The sequence below is a fragment of the Mirounga leonina genome, unplaced genomic scaffold (assembly GCF_011800145.1).
Source record: "Mirounga leonina isolate KUSES-001 unplaced genomic scaffold, KU_Mleo_1.0 Mir_173, whole genome shotgun sequence".
NCBI lineage: Eukaryota > Metazoa > Chordata > Mammalia > Carnivora > Phocidae > Mirounga > Mirounga leonina.
The window spans coordinates 79,587,611-79,594,059 of NW_023270447.1; the positions used below are offsets into that span (position 1 = coordinate 79,587,611).

The 6,449-nt window shown below is 54.9% G+C and overlaps 1 protein-coding gene across 1 annotated transcript in view; it reads right to left on the minus strand.

Moving 5' to 3' along the window:
* VWA5B1 (von Willebrand factor A domain containing 5B1) overlaps window positions 1-4,573 on the minus strand; it is a 54,610-nt gene extending 50,037 nt beyond the window's left edge. Inside the window, exon 1 of the mRNA XM_035020225.1 lies at window positions 4,294-4,573. The gene's annotated coding sequence lies outside the window, so the exon portion shown is untranslated. The remainder of the gene's footprint in view (window positions 1-4,293) is intronic.
* Between the last annotated feature and the right edge of the window lie 1,876 nt (window positions 4,574-6,449).

The following is a 6,449-nucleotide window of genomic DNA, read 5'->3' on the forward strand; positions in this document are numbered from 1 at the left end:
GATCATCTTCACTTTATAGCAGAGGAAACCAAGGCCCAGAGAGGTTAAAGGAATCTCAAGGTCACACAGCAAGCTGGTGGTGCAGTTAGGATTTGAACCCTAGCCGTCTGGCTCCAGAACGTAGGTTGTTAACTGTGTCCTCCTGCAGCCTCCTAGTCAGATCCAGGTGCCAAGGTCCCATCAGGGCACCCGAGAGCCCGCTTGCTCTTATTCAGAGGGTGCCATCCCTGGCATCAACCGGAGCAAAGGTTCCGCACACACCGGCTCCCACCCTCTGACGTTCCTTCCCCAAGCTTCGAGCAGCAATGATGGATCCACATCATGCTCTCCTCCTACAGAGTCGGCATTCCCGCTGGGAAAGCATCTGAGCTAAGAGGCAAACAGAACATTGCGGACACACAGAGAGGCCTCCCAATGGGTCTCAGGGGGTAACAGTGCAGGAGAAACTCAGAAGAGGTTTTATGGGGTCCCTTTTCCTGGGAGGGCTCCAGCTGCTGAGGAGCCAGCTGAAGGTTAGCAGGGAATCTGGGGAGGCAGTGGAAGGAGCTGGGTGCAGGAGACGGAGTCCCCACTGCCAACCAGGCTTAAGGAGATAGGATTTAGAGGCTCCCGACACTTATAACAAACTGTCACTGAATCAGGCACTGCGCTAAGCAGTTTATGTGGATTAGTACACTGATTCCTCATGAGCTTATAGCACTTCTTTTTTCATTCATCCACTCCAGCTCCTGGTCTTGATCCTGGGTCCCTCACTGTCTCCAGAATGGCACCCATGGAAGGAAACACATCGTGTCCTGGGCCCAGCAGTGTGATTGCTAGTGTGGTTACACGAACAGGGAGAAGAGCTTTGTACTAGGATCACCCGGAACTCAGGAACATTCACAGTGCAAAATCTAGCACAGAGTTTCAAACTAAGGACTGTGATCTCCCCAGATCCCAGTGACTATTCAAGAGGTGAAATTTGAATCCTCAGGTTTGTCAATTTGTCTTTCTGGGGTCCCCATCTGACCCATGCTTCCTTGCTTCAGGATTGCCAATAGCTTTGGCTGAAGCCCAACTCCTTCATGTCAAATTCAGCCTCCCTGATGGTCACCCACCTATTCACTTATGCCTGATCCCATATTACTTGTCTCCTCTTAACACTATGTTCCTGGCAAAGCAGTACATTTGTTCCTCCTTAGACCCCTGTGAGCGCCCAAATCCATGCCCTTGTTTATGCATTTCCCTCCACCCAGAAGCCATTGTCCCACCTATCAGTTTCTAAACCTCCTTGTGCTCTGGGCCCTGAGTCCCGCCTCCTCCCTGAAGACTTTCCTGATCCCTTTATCTGGTGTGAGGTTCCTTCCCCTAAGCCCCCACAGCAGTACCCTGCTATAATCATCCCCCTCCATGATGGCTCTAACATCTCCAAGGGGATGACACAGAGGCTATTCTCATTACTCTTCTGTCCTGGCACCAGGCATGTAGCATGCGCCCAGGAGCATCCCTTGCTTCATTTCTGGTGCAACGGCTCTGCTATTTGCTAGGTGCCCTTAAACCTAGTGCTTGGAGGTCTCCAAGACTCAGTTTCATCAGCTATAATATAAGGATTAAATAAAATACCAGGGGTAAGGTCCCTGGCAAGGGAACAACACAGGGCAGGGGAGATACGAGGTACTGGTCCCTCCCTCCGGCTGCCCATTTTCTGTGTCTTTTGCAGACTCATCTCTCCATGAGGCAAGTGACTGGGCATGGAGGCAAACATTCCTCGAGGGCCTGGCTCAGGCCTTCTCTGCTGTCCCCAGGTGGCTGACCCCTGCCCTGCTCCAGTGTATGAGCTGCCAACTTCCCAAGTGTGTCTCTCCAGCCTGGACCCATCTCTGTGCCTCAGGTCCAGAGAAACCCCATTGCATTCTCCTCTTGGTTAGCTCAAGGAGACCTCAAGTACAAGTGCTCTTCTCCTGGGCACTATTTTACATAATCTTAGCTAGTTGATTAATGTTGATCTCCCTACTGGAGACTGCAAGCTCCTTGAGGACAGGGACCTAATACTCAGTACAGAACCTAGCATCCAAGTACCTGGATGATTGTCATGCTTTTTCTTCTTTCCACCCTACTTTGTCTGTTCATTCAAACTGACCTACCTGATGCCCATTGACAAAGACCTCCTGCCCCTCCCAACCTGTACTCACACCTCCAGTCCATATGAACCCTCCCCTGTTCCTCTCTGTCCATCCATATATCCACATCCCCCCTAATTGCTGCTTCCAAGTCCCCACTCCAACACCACCTTCTCCAGGAAGCCTTCTTAGCCCCACCCTGAACACCTCTGATCCTAACCCCTTCTCCCAGAAGCCTTCACGTGTCAGCCATGCTGCTGCGTAAGTGCCCCCCAAGAGCATCGGCTAGGGTTTTCATGATGGAGTGCCCAGCGGTCACATTCTCTTAAAGGAGGTTAAATGGGATGACAGGATGTGTTCATCCCTCGTGACCTAGAGCCACTTTGCTCACTGAGCCCACTGGGCTGTTCCCAATGCCCGTAGGGAAGTCTGCTGATATTTTGTTTATGGTGACCCTCTACTTGGTATTGCCAGACTGGAGATGCTAGTGAGACCATGAGAAATCTAGGTTGGCTGTGCCTTTGGTTACGTTGGCCATCTAGATGGAGGGACTCGGCCAGGAGGTGCTAGAAGGGATGCACTCACCCAGCAGAAAGGACAGCTTGAAATCTGAGGTCAAGGTCCTAGGGGAGTGGCTGACCTGGAGCCCCTGGATGGGATTCCTCCACTGTCTGCACTCTTCCAGGGCTTTCTCCTTTCCCTGTGGAGCTGGCCTCCTGCAGAACCATAGTCAGCATCATTTGTTGGTGAAGGAGAGGCCAGGGGACCAGTGCAGATGTCCACTCAAAGTGGCATATGGTGAGGGAAACCAGTAGGCACAGAAGTGTTGCTTCTTCCCTCTGGGTCAGGATGACTTCACTAACAGCCCATTCTACTCCCCAGCAAACCAAAGGCCAATGGCTGGAATCTCTACTGAGAGCTTAGTCTGGCCTGGATTTGGGGTTGGTCCTCACACTATTTTCTGCAAGGCCACAGACCCCTAGTTACCTACTCCCCTGGCTGGGAACCTTGGCCTGTCTCACGTCCAAAAAGTAGTGGAGTCTGCAGTCCACCCATCAGAACACAGTGCCCGTCTCACCTTGGGCCCTAGATCACAAGCTGTGTGGGGCTGGATGGAAAATTGCACTCTTCCTGGAGGGGGACGCTAACCAAAGCTGGGTGATGCCTCAGGGAGCCTCCCCAGCAGCCTCTGGGTCAGGTCCAATCCTCAATCATCTGTACACGTGCATGTGTGCACGTGCGTGTGCACACACATGTGCCCCACACTCTTAAATCCCTACAGGCACAGGGCGTCCCACGCAAGTACCCCTAAATACATGAACACATTTATACATGTGCCACTGCCCTGTTCCCTCCCCTCACCAACTTATGGAGCTCACTCCATACATATCCCTACTGTCCAGGGACACACCCCTGCACACACATGCCCCATACACTTGTCAACACACATCCTGTACACCACATACACACGTGCTCAGCACCCTCTAAGCCCAGCTAACCAAGGGAGCCTCCATGCTCTCTGCCCTCCACCCTGGGCAGGAGGGCAGGAGTTCATCCAGTGCCCTCTGAGCCTCTGCCCAGTTACCGAGGACCTGCCTGGGTTCAGACAAATGAACCCAGGGATCAGGCTCCTATGCCAGCAGAGGAGAGGAAGAATGTTCTGCTTCCTCTAAAGACTTCTAGAAAGAAAGAAAAAGAAAAAAGAAAAAAGAAAGAGGAGGGAAGGAAGAAAGAAAGAAGGAAAGAAAGAAAGAAGAAAGAAAGAAAGAGAGAGAGAAAGAAAAAGAGAAAGAAAGAAAGAGAGAGAGAAAGAAAGAAAAAGAGAAAGAAAGAAAGAGAAAGAAAGAAAAAGAGAAAGAAAGAAAGAGAGAAAGAAAGAAAGAAAGAGGAGTAGGAACAGAGACAGGAAGGCGCCTGTTGCTGTTGGAGGGGGAGAAGAGGAGGGGAAGCCTCTGGCCTCCACCCCACCAAGCCTCCACCAAGCCTCCGCTGCTGTGCCGTGGTGCGGAGGGAGCGTCGCGTCAGACGGAACTGTTGGGGCTGCGGGAGATGTAATGACAGGGCTCCGGCGGAGCTTGACGTGTTAGCGGACACCACTGCTGCGCTCGGGGCCAAGTCTCCGGCGCCTGCCCACCTCCCACCGCCCACCTCCCATGGCCGGAGGACCCCTTCTCCGTCCTGGAGCCCTGCTTACCTGGCAGGAGGTGGGGGACATGTGCCGCACTCAGCCGATGGCGAGGGGGACAGTCACACACCGGGCACCTGGAGGGCAGCAAGCACAAGCCAGGCAGCCAGGGATGGACAGCCTGCAGAGCTCCTGACAGCTCCAGGGCTCCGGAGGACAGACAAGAGATGATGGGGCCCCGGAAACGGTGGAAACAGGTGGCTGGGATGGAGGGTAGGAGGGAGGCAGAGACAGAGAAGAGAGAGACACAGAGAGAAGGAGATGCAGAGAGAATCACACACAGAAAAGAAGAGAGAAATAGACAGAGAGCTCCAGAGAGAGGGAGAGAGGGGGTAGGAGTGGGGAGAGAGAGAGAGAGAGAGAGGGAGGGCGAGAGGGAGAGAGAGAGGATGAGAGAGAGAGGGGATGAGAGAGAGAGAGAGAGAGAGAGAGAGGGAGGGAGGAAGGGAGGAGGAGTCCAGCAGCAACATGTGGTAGTAATAGCTCTCACTTCCAGCGCTGGAACATCCTGAGCCCCATCTTCTTCTGACCCCCTCCCCTAGTGCAAACACGCATCGTACACATCCTGACGCACACAAACACACACACACAGCCAGTGGAACACAGAGGCACCTGAATTCATCATGCCTACCCCCCGCCCCCCATGCACGCCCTTCCGCACACACACCCAGGACAGCCCAGCAGCCGGCCCCTCGTCCTCCCACGCGCTGGACCAGCCCTTACCTGCCCCAGAAGCAACACGTGTCTGGGCAAATACTGCCTTGGTCCACAGCCCCAGAGCTGGCCTCCCCGCACCCAGAGTTGCTGGAGGGGGCGCCCAGGGCTGGGCTCCAGTGCCCAAGCCCAGTGCCCGGCGCCCTGGCAGCCGGCTTGAGGGATGCCCACATGGCGGTGGCTGCTTAGACGGCCTGCAGCAAGCAGAGCTATCTGTTTTGTCAGAATGTAACCATGACAATCACCCCATGCGCACACCGCTGGTGCTGCTCCCCCCCTCACCCCTTCTCCCCCCCGCCTCTGGAGTACTGGAGGAAGCGGGAGGCCACTTAGCAGCCTCTGCTAATTCCTGCTGGGGCTGATGGGAAGGGCCTGGCCAGTGATAACAGGCTTGCGGGCAGCCCCTCCTTGAGGGAACAGGGCTGCCTCTGGGCCCTTCAGCACTGTGCCGGGCCTGCCATGGCCCTGGGGCCCGTCTCCCTGGGACCAGAGCAGAGCTGGCTCCCTCTACATCTCCTTGTCCTCCAGCAAGTCCAAGCTGTGGATCCATCAGGGATCCATGGACCGCCCGCCCCCCACCCCCCAAGCCATGGTGCAGCCAAGCAGATGTGGTCATGGGCAGGTTATCTGCCAAGACCTTTGGCCATGCCTGTCTAGCCCAAGAGCCCCGCGAGCCATCACCTCCTGCCCTTGGTCATGCCAAAGCCACAAAGGAAAATGCTAGGCTTTTTGGTGTAGCTCCAGGAGGCATCAGACTAGAGGTCTGGCCTCTGGGGTACAAAGTTGGACCACCCAGAGAACCAGAGGCTTATAGTACCAAGGACAAGTAGATCTGGAAGCAAGAGGTCTGCCAGGAGGGTCTGTGAAACCTAACTTGGAGTCTAGAGTTAAAGAGTCCCGGGCTGAGAAGGTAGCTGCTCCAGGAGAGCAGAACGGAGCCAGCAGGCCTCCACCTGCGCATCTCATTTAGCTCTTGTAAAACCCCGAGAAGAGGGGCTTCATCCCAGCACGACAGGGGCACTGCAGTTCAGAGAGGGGGAGTGACTCGCCCAGGGACACCTGGCAGGAGGTGATGAGAATGGATTCAAACCCATGCCTGTCAGACTCCGCTGCCTGGGAACTTTCCATCACACCTCGTTGGCCTTTTCAAGCCGTCACTGCGTGCCAGGCGCTACACGCAGGGCCTGGAGGAAGGGCGTGCTCACTTGCTCTGAGCCACACACGGCGAGGTAGATGCTATGCTCCTCCTCATGTCAAAAACAAGCCCAGAGAGGGCGCCTGGGTGGCTCAGTTGGTTAAGCGACTGCCTTCGGCTCAGGTCATGATCCTGGAGTCCCTGGATCGAGTCCCGCATCAGGCTCCCTGCTGAGCAGGGGGTCTGCTTCTCCCTCTGACCCTCTTCCCTCTTGTGCTGTCTCTCATTCTCTCTCTCAAATAAATAAAATCTTTAA